This window comes from Podarcis raffonei, chromosome 6 (genome assembly GCF_027172205.1).
Source record: "Podarcis raffonei isolate rPodRaf1 chromosome 6, rPodRaf1.pri, whole genome shotgun sequence".
In the NCBI taxonomy this organism is placed as follows: Eukaryota; Metazoa; Chordata; class Lepidosauria; order Squamata; family Lacertidae; genus Podarcis; species Podarcis raffonei.
The window spans coordinates 77,786,582-77,802,501 of NC_070607.1; the positions used below are offsets into that span (position 1 = coordinate 77,786,582).

General features: G+C 42.7%; 1 long non-coding RNA gene across 2 annotated transcripts; it reads right to left on the bottom strand.

Moving 5' to 3' along the window:
• Positions 1 to 3,165: 3,165 nt before the first annotated feature.
• On the bottom strand, positions 3,166 to 13,365 carry LOC128416408 (uncharacterized). Of its 2 annotated transcripts, none has more exons than XR_008331208.1 (3): positions 12,975 to 13,365; positions 8,497 to 8,567; positions 3,166 to 3,652 (listed from the first exon to the last, which is right to left on the bottom strand). It is a non-coding gene; the product is annotated as an uncharacterized LOC128416408 (long non-coding RNA). The 2 variants fall into 2 exon arrangements; XR_008331209.1 differs by having other exon boundaries at positions 8,502 to 8,567; positions 12,975 to 13,364.
• Positions 13,366 to 15,920: the final 2,555 nt, after the last annotated feature.

The window sequence follows — 15,920 nt, forward strand, 5'->3', positions numbered from 1 at the left end:
CCTTTCAAGCTAAAACCCTCACAAGTGGGTCTACAAAATATATGAATTGTGTAATCCATTCATGATCTGACTGTGCATATATTATATCCTTATCTCAGCTTTTTCAGGTGAAACAACAAACGTTTGTGAACTGCCCTCAACAGTCACAGGCATACTGAATCTCCGGTGAAGATACAGTTAGTTTATAAATTTGCACAACTATTTGAAAAGTTGCGAACAGCATTTAAAAATAGCTGCCCTCCTGCCCTTTCCAGCCAGTGTTCAAACTTTCCCCTGGAGCTCTTGAATGATTTAAAGTGTACAGATTACTTACTTCTAAGATCTTATTTGATGCAAGTATTGGATATCAAGAAGACCTCTGGGCTTTTTTCATTGTGGCTACTGTGACAGTATATTCGAAAGAGAGGGGGAAATATTAGGGTTGTGGGCCTTTCCCCAAGATACCAAATTTCAAGTAGAATCACTACAAATTTTCCTGTTAACATTTCACTAGCAATAGCAATTAAAGCTATATGGTTATCGTGTTCCCTGGAGATTTTATTAGTAGATGATTATCCAGGTATGGAAGGAATTACTGCATGTCAATCAAGTGGGTAGCACCTGGTTTACATATATGTAAGTACCTGAATATCTGTAATGCAAACCGATGAATATTATTCACGTTAACATGAACCATTGAATAATATGACTAAGCTTATGGCGCATATAGACTGAATGCTTTATATCGTATGCCAGAGGCAGGCAGACCTCAGAATTGGGAGGGATTGTGTGTGTGTGTGTGTGTGTGTGCGTGTGTTTTGGGTTTTTTACTAGAACCCAAGATCTGCCAACTTGAGACAAGCACAAACTAGGTTCTGAGCACATGCTCAGCCCAGGAATTTGCATACAGTTCCAAAACTAAACTCTCAGCCCTGCCACACAAAAACCCAGTACTGCAAATCATTCCGAGATCTACTGGTAGATCGCTCTGGAACTACCTTCTGCCTACCTCGGCACTCCTTGTTAGTGGGGGTCAGGGGCAGCCCATCCTGTTTCACCACCTGAGGCAGAATGGGAAGGTGAGGTCCGCCTTTGCCAAAGCCTTGCATACCCAATAAACACACAAGATGTAACTGGCTGTACGTTTGAAAAAATAATATATACTATTCATTGTATTGAATTGTAGATTTCAACAGAAGTAGCTCATAAAGTTCAACGAAAAACGTAGAAGACCCAGTGGATCAGTTCATTCTCTAATCAGTTTATGCATCAGGTCCATATATGTGAAAGTGTCTATTCCACCTGTCTGTTCATAGAGTCCAACAATCTACACGAAAGGTTGTTGCAGTTCCACAGAATCCTTTCACAGAGTCTAAGCCTTGTTTCGCCGTTGACTCTACGTTGGACTTATGAACAGAGAGGTGGAATAGACACTTTCACATATATGGACCTGATGCATAAACTGATTAGAGAATGAACTGATCCACTGGGTCTTCTATTTTTTTCGTTGAACTTTATGAGCTACTTCTGTTGAAATCTACAATTCAATACAATGAATAGTATATATTATTTTTTCAAATGTACAGCCGGTTATGTCTTGTGTGTTTATTGAATATGTTTCATGTAACCAGAGGTTTGTTGCTGTTTTGAAGCCTTGCATACCGGTGTCACACAGAGGCGGCTTCCAGCAAGATCTTGCAAAACTCTCGCGAGATCTTGCCACTTCTCCTTGCTTCTCTGGTGGCACCAGCAGGGGTGGGCAGGGTGCCCCCAGGAGCACTGCCCTTCAGGATTCCACTGCCTGAGGCAGCAGCCTCAGTCTGCCTCATGTGTGGGCCTGGTGGGTGACTGTAGGTATTGAATGCAAAAGGATTCTTCAGATTACCATAGGATGGCAATACTCAGCAATGCTATGAAGTTAAATATTAACTTTTATATAGTGCTTTCAAGGTGCCGAAAGCACTTCAAATGCACGACAAGGAAGAGGATTGTTTCACCATTTTATATTCTGTTCTTGATCATAAAAACGGTTTATGTTTTTCAAGTTGCTCCGATCAGAAGGGGCAAAGGTTCAGCCAAGATGTTTGACACTAAAGGGGAAAAAGAAACCTAAAGCCTTAAAGGGGAGTGGGGGAGTGGGAAGAAACCAAATAAATTATGGGGACGATAAATGCAAATAAAACTCTACGGCTGCACTTCTGATTAGCTGACAGGTTTGGCAAGCGGGGGAAACGATGTGTATAAGTAGAACTGACAAAGAAGGGAGCTAGCTCTATTTACCTGTGAGGAAGCCCCATTGAATTCAATAGGACACGCAGCTGAGTAGACATCGTTAGATTGTGTTGTTAGAGTGCTATTGAAGAAAAAGTACAGAAACCAGAAGGAAAAAGCCAGAGGACTGCAGCAGATTTTCCAGGATCAAAGTTAACACTGAAAAGCCTGGGAGTTGCTTTAACACTTAGTCTAAACTGGGTATCAGGATGTGTTTCCGTGTGTAGTTTGCATTTGTTCTAGTGGTTAAATGTTCATTTTTATTTTACTAACAACTTCACAGCTGTTTAAATTGTTGCTTTATAGAAACCTTTAGTAAAAGCTAAATTTGTTTTGTTTTGTTTGCAGATTTTTTTTGGGGGGGGTTGAACATATTGGAAGCATGCAGTACTACAAATAGTGTCGTTCCCGCTCCCCAAACAATTAGGCCCCTAATTGCCTTACCATACTATCCAGTTTAGAGAGCTGGTTGACCCAGGAAAGAAATTAGTCCTGCAGGAGCTAAAGATATCCACTGGGTGGCAGCAGTAAGGACCACAGGAGAAATGACACATATTTCCCCTCCCTCTCATGGTGCAGGCTGCAGCCTGTGCTTTTCACATCAACCAGCATTATCCCCATATTATCATTATCCCCGTATTACAAATATGGGCAGAGCTCTGACACGGAAGGTGAATGCAGGCATCAAATTTCCCCCCTGCAGTATGGTCCTGGCTTTGCAACTTGGCTTGCACAGTATAATACCAACAAGTCATCAGCGTTAAATGTGTCTCTAGGAAAATGCATAATACGCGCGATTCACACCTGAACCCAAAAATGTGAACATGAGAGAGATGAATATTTTCACCTGAGTCAAAATGTGTGTGGTCCTGAAAATGTGCTTAAGCCCCCAAAAATCATATCCACAAGCAGAGAAAATGTCAAAAGGGACATTTTATTGCAGTGGGGTAGGAAAAATAAGGTTTCAGTCACTACAATCTGATAAATGCAGTACAAATTATGGGTGAATTTAACCTTAATATGCTAATACATTCATATCCCTTGTTCCTGTTGGCATCCGTCTGTCTCGAGAGACAATGGAGTGCGTCTCCAGGGGTGAAGTCAAACCACGATGTTAGCAGCACCCAAGCGACCTCCCCGGGGTGCAAGCCTGGGCAATGTGCAGGGAGCTCAGTCTCAGTGATGTGGTCCAAAGGAAAGCAGAGTGTTATGTACTGAAGTTCTCACCCTGGGCCAGCAGGGGGATACTGTAAATAGTTTTCACTCAGGTCCACATATGCAAATAAGGGATTGAAAGTGACATTTAGTGATTGGATAGTTACAGAAAGTTGTTACAGTTGCGTTGTAGTGGAGCTCTATATAAGCAGGCTGGCTGAACCCTTCAGTTCAGTTCTGTTCTGGCCTATGAATAAACAAGAGCTGTTTGAAGAATCACTGTGTCATCTGAGACATTCACGCACAGGTTAACACAGAGCAGTATGCCTGGCAACAGCTTGGCTTCAGGAGTTGCTGGAAGCAGATGCCCAAGGCACCATCCAACAGTCTTAGGGACTCCACTCCAAATCTGTGTAGGTGTTACTCCTTAGCCTTTTCTTCTCCAGAAGATATCCCAAATGGTCACGGAGGTTGAGGATCATAGTTTTCCTTCTCCTAGAAGGGCTACCTCTCACTTCCTTCTACAGTACATGCGCATGCAGAAACTTCCTTTTTGACCATTGGACCCACTATTGATCTTGTCCACTCAATCCGCTGCAGGGGAAATCCCTAACTCACCAAGGGTTTGAGATCTGTTAGCTATCCTCAGCTGGTTTAGCCAGCCAGTTGACCCAGGGTGTGGCTGCTGTTGCATGCTGACAGCTTCTAGGAGCTTTAGGTGAGACCCTAGTGCAAGGTGGGGACCAAAGGTGGACAAGCATCCTGGAGAATTGAATGCTGGCCGAGTCATCAGTGTTGCCCCTTCAACATAATGCAGCAGGCAGCCCGGCCATCTTTTAATTTAAAAAAATAAATTAAAAAATTAAAATTTTAATTCCACATGAATATTCTTGTGTTGCTGTTGGTTTGAAGCCTTATTCGGTTTTCTTCAAAAGGAAACTTTTTAAAGTTCATAAATATTCTGGGGATTGTGGAGAAGCTTGGGATAGCCTCCTTTTCCCTGTGTGATCTTCCTGAATTCTGCAGAATTTGCAACTTTCCAACAGCACATTTATTTTGCATAGGAGATGAGTTTTAAACCATTGGTAGAAACAGAATGTTAAAAAAAAAAAAGTTTTCAGCTTTTATAAATATTTTAACAAGAAAAACGAAATCTTTACAAATCTAATTTACCTTCCCCCTCGGCTTCCCTCCCCTCTCTTCTGTGGATATTTATTTCATATCTTTTTATTAGTGTATATCCAGTTCAAATATATTTATAATTTTCCTTTTATGTTCCCCTGAATTGTCTCTTACTGCACGTGTTTTTATCAGTCCTGCTAATGCTTTTAATTTGTTTCCAATGTGTCTTCAAATAGTCAATTTCCTCCATTGTATTTTTAAAAGTCTCCCCTCTTGATTTCTTATTCTTCCATTGCTGTAATTGCCAGTCTTCCTTTGTCAGAACTGTTTCTTGCTTCCATCTTTGGGCATAAATCATTCAAGCAGCTGTGGTAGCAAACATAAACTTTTTTTCCCCTCTTTGGTAGGTACTTCTCCACCAATTATTCCTAAAAGAAAAGCTTCTGGTTTCCCCCCACAAAAGAAATCTGAATCATCTGTAGAAAGCAGAAAACTTTGTTCTCTCTGCAGCTCTCAGTAAACAGAAATAAAGTAGGACCCCAGAGGGTGTCACTATGGAATGAAGTTATGCTGAATTGCAGCAGGGAGTATTCTCCTCTCCCAAGATGCTGTTGTTTGTCTTCCTCCATCTTCTTGGTTTTTTGTTTTTGTTTTAAAACAATGCTTTCATTTTGTCTGAGCTCCTTTGAAGGCGCTGGAAAATTCCTGATTTTCTCAGGGATGTACAGTAAATACTGCATGTCCAAAAAAGACTGTAGTGTTCCTCAACAAAGCAAGGATGGGTTAGGGTAAATTCCAGCAGTCTTGCCGTACTACACACAGCGGACTATTCATTAGGCAGAGAATTCAGGAGTATATTTAGATCCCTTGCTTCAGTCCTAGTGCAGTGCTGCAAATGAGTGGGACAGATGATTGACTTGGCAAGAACTGTCCGATGCAGCATATAGAACGAATAAGATATGCATGCTTTGTAGCACTCACCACATTGCTAGTGCTGGGTTTTTACTCCCATGTTCACACGACATTATCCAAAATGCATATGTCTCTTGTAAGGTAAAGGGACCCCTGACCATTAGGTCCAGTCATGGCCAACTCTGGGGTTGCGGCGCTCATCTCGCTTTATTGGCCAAGGGAGCCGGCGTATAGCTTCTGGGTCATGTGGCCAGCATGACTAATCCGCTTCTGGCGAACCAGAGCAGTGCACAGAAACGCTGTTTACCTTCCCGCCGGAGTGGTACCTATTTATCAACTTGCACTTTGACGTGCTTTCGAACTGCTAGGTTGGCAGGAGCAGGGACCAAGCAATGGGAGCTTACCCTGTCGTGGGGATTCGAACCGCCGACCTTCTGTTCGGCAAGTCCTAGGCTCTGTGGTTTAACCCACAAAATACTACAGTGGTACCTGGGGTTAAGAACTTAATTCGTTCTGGAGGTCTGTTCTTAACCTGAAACTGTTCTTTTTTAAAAAAAAATAATTTTTATTAACTGGCCAATCACATCAAATTAAATCACATCACATAAATTCCAAATTACAAAGCCAAATTTTTAAATTTTGTTGAGGGAACCCATACTTCAAGATCCAAAGGGGGATTCAGATCATCTTCTTATTACTGCGTTAGTGTCCGAATCAGTCCCAATCAGTCCAGACAAAGTTCATAATTCTATCCAGTCTTATCTTGGTGTTTCCACATCATATCTTGTTCATATAATTTCTCTTTTTCCTTTATGATCTCTTCTGTTAGTCTCCTTAAGCCGATAAGCAAATATAATAATCCTGTGTGAATTTCCCGTTCTTCCAATCTAAGTCCAGATGGTTTCCATCTATCTCCTTCATAGATAACATCGCTCTTTCCATCATAAATTAGGCATTTGTCACTCTTAAGTCCCACCGAGGAGTTGATCCACGATATGTAAACAGCTCTATTTCTCTCTTTCTCCTCCCAGACCCAAGAGCTCCAACAATGCCTCCCAAAATGGCGACGGCATTTTTAACTGCGTCATTCCAAAACTCTTAGCTTTCCAGCTTCGTCTTGAAACATTGCTTTGGTTCGAAAGTTTATCTCCCCACAGCCTTAAATCCACAGCTTAAGTCCTTTTCTGACACATTAGGGGAGGGGATTCTTGTTTAATCACATAAAAAAAGGAAAGGCAGGTTTTTTCCCTCCTCCCCTCTTAGTCATTTGTCACACCGTATCTTGACGTATCTTCTCATATTTAATTCTTGTCTTGTTATCAGAGATCTCTTCTGTCAGCAGTCTTTACTCCCCCTTTTTCCTTGAAGTATGTGCAATTTATCTCATCCAAATTGTTTCTTTTGAAGATTCTTGCAACTAGTGGCGCGGATCAGGGACGGCGTCCAGGAGTGCCGGAATCCCACAGGAGGGCTTTGTGCCTAGTGCCTCCACCCCCACAAATTCGGGGGTGGTATAGGGCACAGCAGGCAAGGGCCGTCCCCCCCACAATCCTGGGGGGGTTAAGGAGGCTAATTACCCCCATCATAGCCTCCAAATTACCTCGTGTGGGTCGGAGAGATGTTATTGTCAGCTATCTTCACCTAGTGAAGAATCCACCTAGTGGCCCCCCAACCTGAAACTGTTCTTAACCTGAAGCACCACTTTAGCTAATGGGGCCTCCTGCTGCCGCCGTGCCACCGCTGCACAATTTCTGTTCTCATCCTGAAGCAAAGTTCTTAACCCGAGGTTCTATTTTTGGGTTAGCGAAGTCTGTAACCTGAAGTGTCTGTGACCTGAAGCGTCTGTAACTCGAGGTACCACTGTACTGTTCAATGCAGTTTCTCAAACCAACTTAACACCAGGTGGAGTCCTTAAACCAGAGGTTTTCAACCTTTTTGAGTCCTCGGCTCCCTTGACCAGCTACATTCTTTCTGTGGCACCCCTGTGGGGCTCAAGAGCCCAGTTATGTCACCCCTTGCCTGCAGAGCTGGCAGCCTCTCACCCTTTTTCGAACACCCTCCCTTGTGGAGTGTGCCCTCAGTCTCCTCTCCCCTCTCCTTGGGAGTCCTCCAGGCAGCAGCTGTCGTTGCCCCTGATCTCTGAGCTGCTCCCCTGCCCTAAAGAGAGGGGCCTCTCCCCACACTGCCTCCTCTTAGGAGCACAGAGGATGCCCCCAGCCTTTGTGACCCAACGGAGAATGGCCAAAGGGATTTGGCTGGCCGGAAACAGTGTCCGGGCTTCATATTTTTTCTGTTTTTGCACCAAAAAAGCTCAACAGTTTTTGTGGATGTCACAGAGCAAGCACCTCTGCCTGCTGGCCCCCCTGGCCTCCCACTTGTTTGTCTGTTTGCAATAGCAAGGGCTGGTTGGCTGAGCTCCGCTTGCTTGCTTGCTCTGAGGCCACCATCATATGATGCTTTTGTTTTGTTTTAAAGACAGTTCTTTTGGGCCTTGACAGTGTTTCATTTCCAAAAAGGAGTCAGTTTTTATGCATCCAGTTGCTTCAAACTGCGAAATATGAATATCTGCAATAGTTTCCGAGCACAATTCAAAGTGTTGGTGCTAACCTTTAAAGCCCTAAACGGCCTCGGTCCAGTATACCTGAAGGAGCGTCTCCACCCCCATCATTCAGCCCAGACACTGAGATCCAGCACTGAGGGCCTCCTGGCAGTTCCCTCATTGCGAGAAGTGAGGTTACAGGGAACCAGACAGAGGGCCTTCTCGGTAGTGGCGCCCACCCTGTGGAAAGCCCTCCCATCAGATGTCAAGGAAATAAGCTGCTATCTTATTTTTAAATGACATCTGAAGGCAGCCCTGTTTAGGGAAGTTTTTAATATTTAATGCTGAATTGTTTTTAACACTCGATTGGGAGCCACCCAGAGTGGCTGGGGAAACTCAGTCAGGTGGGCAGAGTATAAATAAATTATTATGATTATGATTATGATTATGATGATTATTATTATACAGTGCTTGCACATGCATACAGCCACCAACGTGTGTGTGTGTTGGGAACATACCTTACTTAATTCATTTTCCTTCTGCTGAGGACAGACATCTAGCTCCATGCACCAGAAGGCACCAAGTAGTTCTGGAGAGGAAGTAGAAAGGAAAGGAGGATAAACGTGGTCCTTAATCATTAGCAAACACTTATTTTGGACCCTTCTGAGGACTCTGTGACCACAAGTGTGAAGGGAAGGGAAGACTTGAAGGGGAACTGGAAGGGAAATGGAAAATTTAAAAGACACATTGTGGTTGTATCCAGCACTGCATAAGCTGACTTCCATCTGCACAAAAGAATATCTCCTTCCTCTCCTCCCGCTTCCGCTTCCTAAAATCTGCTCTGGTTAGGATATTTTAGCATTCTTGCTGGGTCAGGGTGGATAAGATACTGTGCAATTGCTGCTACTAGGGCCACATCTGCTTTAGAGAGTTATACTGATTTTATATCATCTTAGCGTCCCCTAAGAAATCCCAGGAATAATACTGAGAACACTCATGACAATATGTACCTATCTTCCAATTCCAAAGAATCGCGGTTATACTGTATCAGGTAAGTCTGTAATGTAGAGATTCTGTTTATCTAATCATGTGGCAAGATGGTGTGGGAAACTTTCCCACTCATATCTTCTCCTTATTTTTAATTCTGGCTTGGGGGAAATGGGCTATATATTCACTGATTCGTTTTATTTTATTGCCCCCTGGGTTCCTTGCGAAGTATGCAAATAAGCCTGTATCCAGCTGAGTTTTCATTCTGGAATTTCCCTAGCAGATGGACCGAGATCCGGAAATGTCTTTGGTAAGTTAGCTGAAAATCAACACAGTGAAGTTCATAGAAAAATCCCCGCCCCCTCCACGGTTTTAACGATTTTGGCTTGTATTCAGCACTTTAAAACTTCTCTGGGTTTCCTTGTTTGCAGCTGCTTGTTCCCAATGTTCAGTCAATATATTTTCTTTGGTTTCTGACCAGTACTAGTGTATTGCAGTCTTCCGAGCTGAAAAACGTCACCAACAAGAAAACATGAGCTGGTCTGCCTTCCAGAGCAGGGATGTGATTGTTGCCACTTTGTTTTGTTTTTAATCAAAGTTTCATCTCCGGAATCAAAAGAAAGCAAATGATGTAGATACTAAAAAGCTGGATATAATCCTTCACATTTCAAAATCTAACAAAGCTGTCCTAAAAAGGACAAACTGGTTTTAGGTCAGCAGGTATCAGAAGTACAACTATATCTGGTTGTACTTCTATATCAGAAGTACAACTATATCTGTACTGAGGTCATTTGTTCCATCGTAGAAATTCAGATAACAACAGTTACATCCTCCATCTATACCTATGGAACTGGCACTGGTTACAAAACAGTGCCAGTTCCATAGGTATAGATGGAGGATGTAACTGTTGTTATCTGAATTTCTACGATGGAACAAATGACCTCAGTACAGATGCTCCAGAAGGACAGCTGTCCAACAAATGCTACGTAGACTAGTTTTTGTTCCAAAGAGGAAATCCTTTAAAGATATAAGTCATGGTGATGGCAAGATCTGAAGGTCATCATGACATCTCTTGTTTCACGGACTAAACATTGGAGGAGGTCCAGGCCAGGTCATTAATCTGTTTTGCTATTTCTTTCTCTAGTGGGCATCAATACTTGACACTTCAGAGAAAAGGTATACGGTACCTATACCACGTACTTTAATAACCAGGCATACTCCCTACGAAAGCACTGGAAACTGCAGTCCTATGATGGGGAACTGGAAACTCTAACAAAGAATCCTCAGGTGCTTCATGGAATTACAATTCCCAGCATTCTTTGAGGAAAACCGTAACAGTTAAAAGTGGGAAGAGATATGGAAGGTGTCTGTAGAATTTGTACCGTTAAAACGGAAAGGGATCAAACCATCGCAGGAGGTGTTGAAATTTTGGGAGGTTGGATAGTTACAATGGAATGGTCTTGGGGGTGGAGTGCACATTTTTATTCTTATTTATTTATTCTTATTATTTTGTCCAAAAAAATTAAAGTGGGACAGAAGCAATACAGTCATATCTCGGGTTAAATATGCTTCAGGTTGAGCTCTTTCGGGTTGCGCTCCGTGGCGACCCGGAAATAACGGAACGCATTATTTCCGGGTTTCGCCGCTCAACCTGACGTCACGCCGGTCAAAGTGACGTCACGCACATGTGCGGGAATGGCGAATTGCGACCTGCGCACGCGCAGATGCGCAGGCGCGGGTTACGTTCGCTTCTGGATGTGAACGGGGATCCAGAGGTACTACTGTATAAGTGTTGGTATTCCTAAAGAGAGTATAAAAATCCTTCAGAGGCTCATGAAAGAATATTGATTGATTTTATATATTTATATCCCACCTGTCCTCCAGCTCAAAGTGGCATATATCATTCTCCTCCTCATCCTATCCTCACAACAGCCGCGTGAGGCGGGTTAGGCTGAAAAATGGAGACTGACCCAAAGTTATCTCAAGATCTCCATGGCTAAGTGGATATTTGAATCTAGCTCTCCCCACTTCTAGAGCTGCTCCCTATTTCCATCTGTCACATGATCTCTAGGCACAGGGTCTGAGAGGTCTCACCATTTCCCCAGGAAACCCCACTGTTTACTACTGAATAGGAACAAACATCAGTTGGGTTTTCTGCAGATTGATTCAGCAATAAATAGTGGGTTCCCCCAGGGAAAAGGCAGGACAAAATAAAAACCTTTCAGACCCATGCCTGGAAACCAGGGCCAGATTTAGGTTTGAGGAGGCCCTAAGCTACTGAAGGTAATGGGTCCCTTTATATGTCCAGCTGTCCTTTGTCAACAACAAATGGTCACTGTTTTTTGTGTTCAACTGCAGATAAAATATTATGTCCATTTTTCACATGGTCTAGTCCAGGGCCAGATTTAGGTTTGAGGAGGCCCTAAGCTACTGAAGGTAATGGGTTCCTTTATATGTCCAGCTGTCCTTTGTCAACAACAAATGGTCACTGTTTTTTGTGTTGAATATATGCTATATGGTAATTTATGGACCTAATGGGTATCTAAAGCCATTTGCACATGTTGCCATGCAACCAGTCCATGCAGAATGTAGGCACCCTGTATATAGAAATGAGCAAACCAGTGATATTTTAGGGAGCAGGCTAGCAGACGGGGACCATTACTTGCATCATAGGAGCTCACACAACCCAAAACACTGTTGCTGTATGTAGGTTTTATTTTATTTATTTTTTATCTTATATTTTGGAAATGTACATTTAGGTTGTTTTTTTCTTTAATTTTGGGGGGGGGGGTTCCAAGAGAGTGGGGCCCTAAGCTATAGCTTGTTTAGCTTATACTGTACATAAATCCGGCACCGCTGGAAACCATGGGACAAATAGAAAATATCATGGGGCAAACAGAAGCGTGGGTTAGCCCCTAGTCTAACACTGGGTTTCATGGTGAAGTTTATTCCAACCTTCCGTTAACCAGTAGCAGCAGCCAATAGACTTCTTTATGAAAATTCTCACCCAAGATTGAAGTCATTCAGTATGTGTTGCATGGTGAGCTCCATGGACAAGTGGGGAGCAATTTATATTCATACATAAGAACTGTATATAAGAACTTATAAGACCTGTAACTTGTTGAATTAATGCTTGAGCTTGCTTTTTCCTCCTCCCTCCCATTCCTATTTCCTTGCGTGCCATGTCTTTTTAGATTGTGAACTTTGAAGGCAGGGACGGACTTCTGTAAGCCACTACTCTGAGAGCCTTTTTGGGCAGGAATTGAATGCTATAAATAATAAATTATGATATATAATACATCTTTGCTAGCTTGCTAGCTACCAGGAAGAATTGAGTTTTTCAGTTTGGACCTCCACACCAACCATTCCTGCCTTTTAGGCCCAACTTTTTGTGAACATGACAATGTTCTTTCTCTTCTCAATCACTTGTTAATTGGTGGCGACAGTTGTTAAAATTCACAACAGGTGAAGGAGCTTGACAATCAATAGTGCCAATATTCTTAACCATAAAATTGAAAAATTCCTCATTGTCCAACTCCTTCATTGGCAGAATACGATGGTCATTCTGTACCATGTAAAATACAATTATTTCCAGAGTAAAAAAAAACGCTCATGCACACACACAAATACAATACATGCATGAAACCAGTAATTTTAATAATAGTTGAATTTCAGTTTTGTAAAAACTTCGCTTTATTTCCCCTCAACTGCAAAAGATTTCCCACCCTTCATTTCACTGTTGCTCCCTTCATTTAATCTTTGATAAATCACTAGAACATTGCTTTCCCCCCACAGCTGTTATGCATTTCATGGTGAACACAATTCTGCCACACACCGAAAAGTTCATGTGTAAGAAAATATCTTTTAAACAAATGTGTTCTAGGGAGGACCCCAGCCAATCACGCAACTCAGCCCTTCACTATATAACACTGTACATTTTGTGGCATAAAAGCGACGGTTTCAACGCGGCTGCTGCCTTCCATTGTTCAGAATGCGAAGTTATACTTACAGAAGATGGCTCCAAGCTCCAACAGCTCTCAGTGTGGCGAGTTAGGAACCCCAACTGTTAAAACTCAAGGCTCAAGTGTGGCTCGGTCACCCCCACATTCCCCCAAGCGTGAGTGTGCTTGGAATGTCAAAGGGCCAGAGCAGACAGCTTAGTCACAGTTTCAGACTTCCAGTTTCCTTGCGTTAATAGCTGCTAAATGCAGTCGCACTTCTAGGGCTCAGGAGGCGTTTCCTCACTCCCTTCCCTTGCCAAGTAAGTCCCTGTTGTAATCCAATGCTCGGCCTCCGTGATGTCAACCAAGCAGCTACTTGCTTGGCTCCCATCTCCCTGCACACAGGAGGGGATCTGTTTCCTTTGCTTTTGTTTAACTTCGCATTGTAACCTCATCTCCCAGCAGCTGTGCGCTGAAACATCCTTCCTTCTGTTTTCTGTTTGTCAAAAGAGGCTTCCTACTTTAATACACCCACTGGCTGTTGTTTAGGTGTAGACAAACATTTATTCTCAAGGAAGCTATGGGTGAAATCAAGGCATATTGTGGGTGGAATGCGTCTCAGACATTTGCCAATTAAATAATTGCTCAGAGTCCTAGCAATGGGAAATGGGGTCCCAGTTCCCATATTACCTACCCATTTTACATTAAGACCCTTCAACTCATTTATACAGTGGTACCTCGGGTTACATACGCTTCAGGTTACATATGCTTCAGGTTACAGACTCCGCTAACCCAGAAATAATCCTTCAGGTAAAGAACTTTGCTTCAGGATGAGAACAGAAATTGTGCTCCAGCGGCACGGCAGCAGCAGAAGGCCCCATTAGCTAAAGAGGTGCTTCAGGTTAAGAACAGTTTCAGGTTAAGTACGGACCTCTGGAACGAATTAAGTACTTAACCTGAGGTACCACTGTACTTCGAAGGATAAATACCCACCATGCAATGGTCTGAGGGCCTCAGTGCCCTGCCTATATTTGAACATACTTCATATAAACATCAATTTCATGCTGATTGGACATCTGGAGAGCTTATATTAATTTATATGTTTACATTAAGATGCATGTACTGACGATTACTGTATCCATAATGTGAACTGATGGTGGGTGTTTTTGTTTTTGTTTTTGTTACTACAGTGGTACCTTGGGTTACATATGCTTCAGGTTACATACGCTTCAGGTTACAGACTCCGCTAACCCGGAAATAGTACCTCGGGTTAAGAACTTTGCTTCAGGATGAGAACAGAAATTGTGCAGCACAGCAGCAGCAGGAGGCCCCATTAGCTAAAGTGGTGTTTCAGGTTAAGAACAGTTTCAGGTGAAGAACAGACCTCCAGAACGAATTAAGTTCTTAACCCGAGGTACCACTGTATTAATATTAGTCACAGCATTTCCTTTTTCGTTACTAGTTCCTCCCTTCTGTTCCTTTCTTAAATTTGCAACTCAAAAATATTTTTTTTAAAAAAATCAATGTAGCAAATGTGGTGATGTCACCTGATGACATCTGATGTCACCTGAATTAGTGGAATTTCTGTCCACTATCTGCCTAATTTACACTTCCTGAAACAATATGTGAACTGAAGCACAGCCCTCCTTCAAAATTTTCACTTCTCCAAATATTGCAGTGCTATTCTCCAAGCAAAACAGGTGTGCAAGAATGCCTATTTTAGGGGGAAGTATGCATTGAAAAAGCATAAAAATATCATGCATGTTAGGGAAAATATCTTGCAAAAAGTGTACATATTAGGGGAGATAATTATCCATTTTTGTGAGAACTTTTTCAATGCAATATTTTACAAAAATGCAGACTGATGCAGAAAGGTGATGAAATGAACTTAATATTAAAATGAGAAACTGAAATGGCCTGATTTGTACATCCCTAGTTCTCAGACTAGCCTATTGCCCCATGGACAGAAAGCTCTCTGCTCTCCAGAGTCATCTGCTTTTCTTTCCAGAGAAGTGGCTACTTTTCCAGAGAAGTGGCTGCTTGAAACCTGTCATGAAATGGAAACTAAACCCTGGATTGCTTTCCAAGCCTAGCAAAGAGGCTGTGTTAAGTGCTGGCTGCACTCCAACTGTATAATTGGCTTCATACACAGCTAGGATCCAAAGGTAGTGAGATATCTTTTTACACTTAATTGCTCTCAGCTTTTGTGGAGTTAGCTGGTATATTGTAGTGATTATGCGTTACAAAGATGTCAGCTGGCAACATCAACCGTGCTGTTTGGGAATCCCTGGCAGACGACTGCGGTGCCTGGCAACAGACAGTCAGGTCATGCGTCCACAGCAGTGACCAGAGGAGAAATGTGTTAACTTGTGGGTGAACATATCACACGACACAGTGCTTCTTCAAACAGCTCTTGTTTATTCACAGGCCAGAACAGAACTGAGCTGAAGGGTTCAGCCAACCTGATTATATAGAGCTCAACTACAAAGCAACAGTAACAACTTTCTGTAACTATCCAATCACTGAACGTCACTTTCAATTCCTTATTTGCATATGTGGAACTATCTACAGTGAGAACTATCTACAGTATCCCCCTGCTGGCTCAGGGAGAGAACTTCAGTACATAACAAAATGACCATTGGGAGGAGTGCAGAGAGAAGAAAGGCCATGGCGCACCTGCATCGGCAAAACCAGAAGCTTTCATCTGCCCCAGCTGCAACAAAACATGTCTCTCCCTTATTGGTCTCTACAGCCACAGCAGGTGCTGTAACTCTCCAATGGTTTCACCCCCGAAAGGTGCGCTTCTCCATTGTCTCCCGAAACAGACAGATGCCAACTCAACTCAGTGTGAGCTGGGCGGATGCTGTTTAAACTTTCCCCTGAGCAATAGGTGGCTTGAGGTAGGTTATCTATTACAGTGGTACCTCGGGTTAAGTATTTAATTCATTCCGGAGGTCCGTACTTAACCTGACACTGTTCTTAACCTGAAGCACCACTTTAGCTGATGGGGCTTC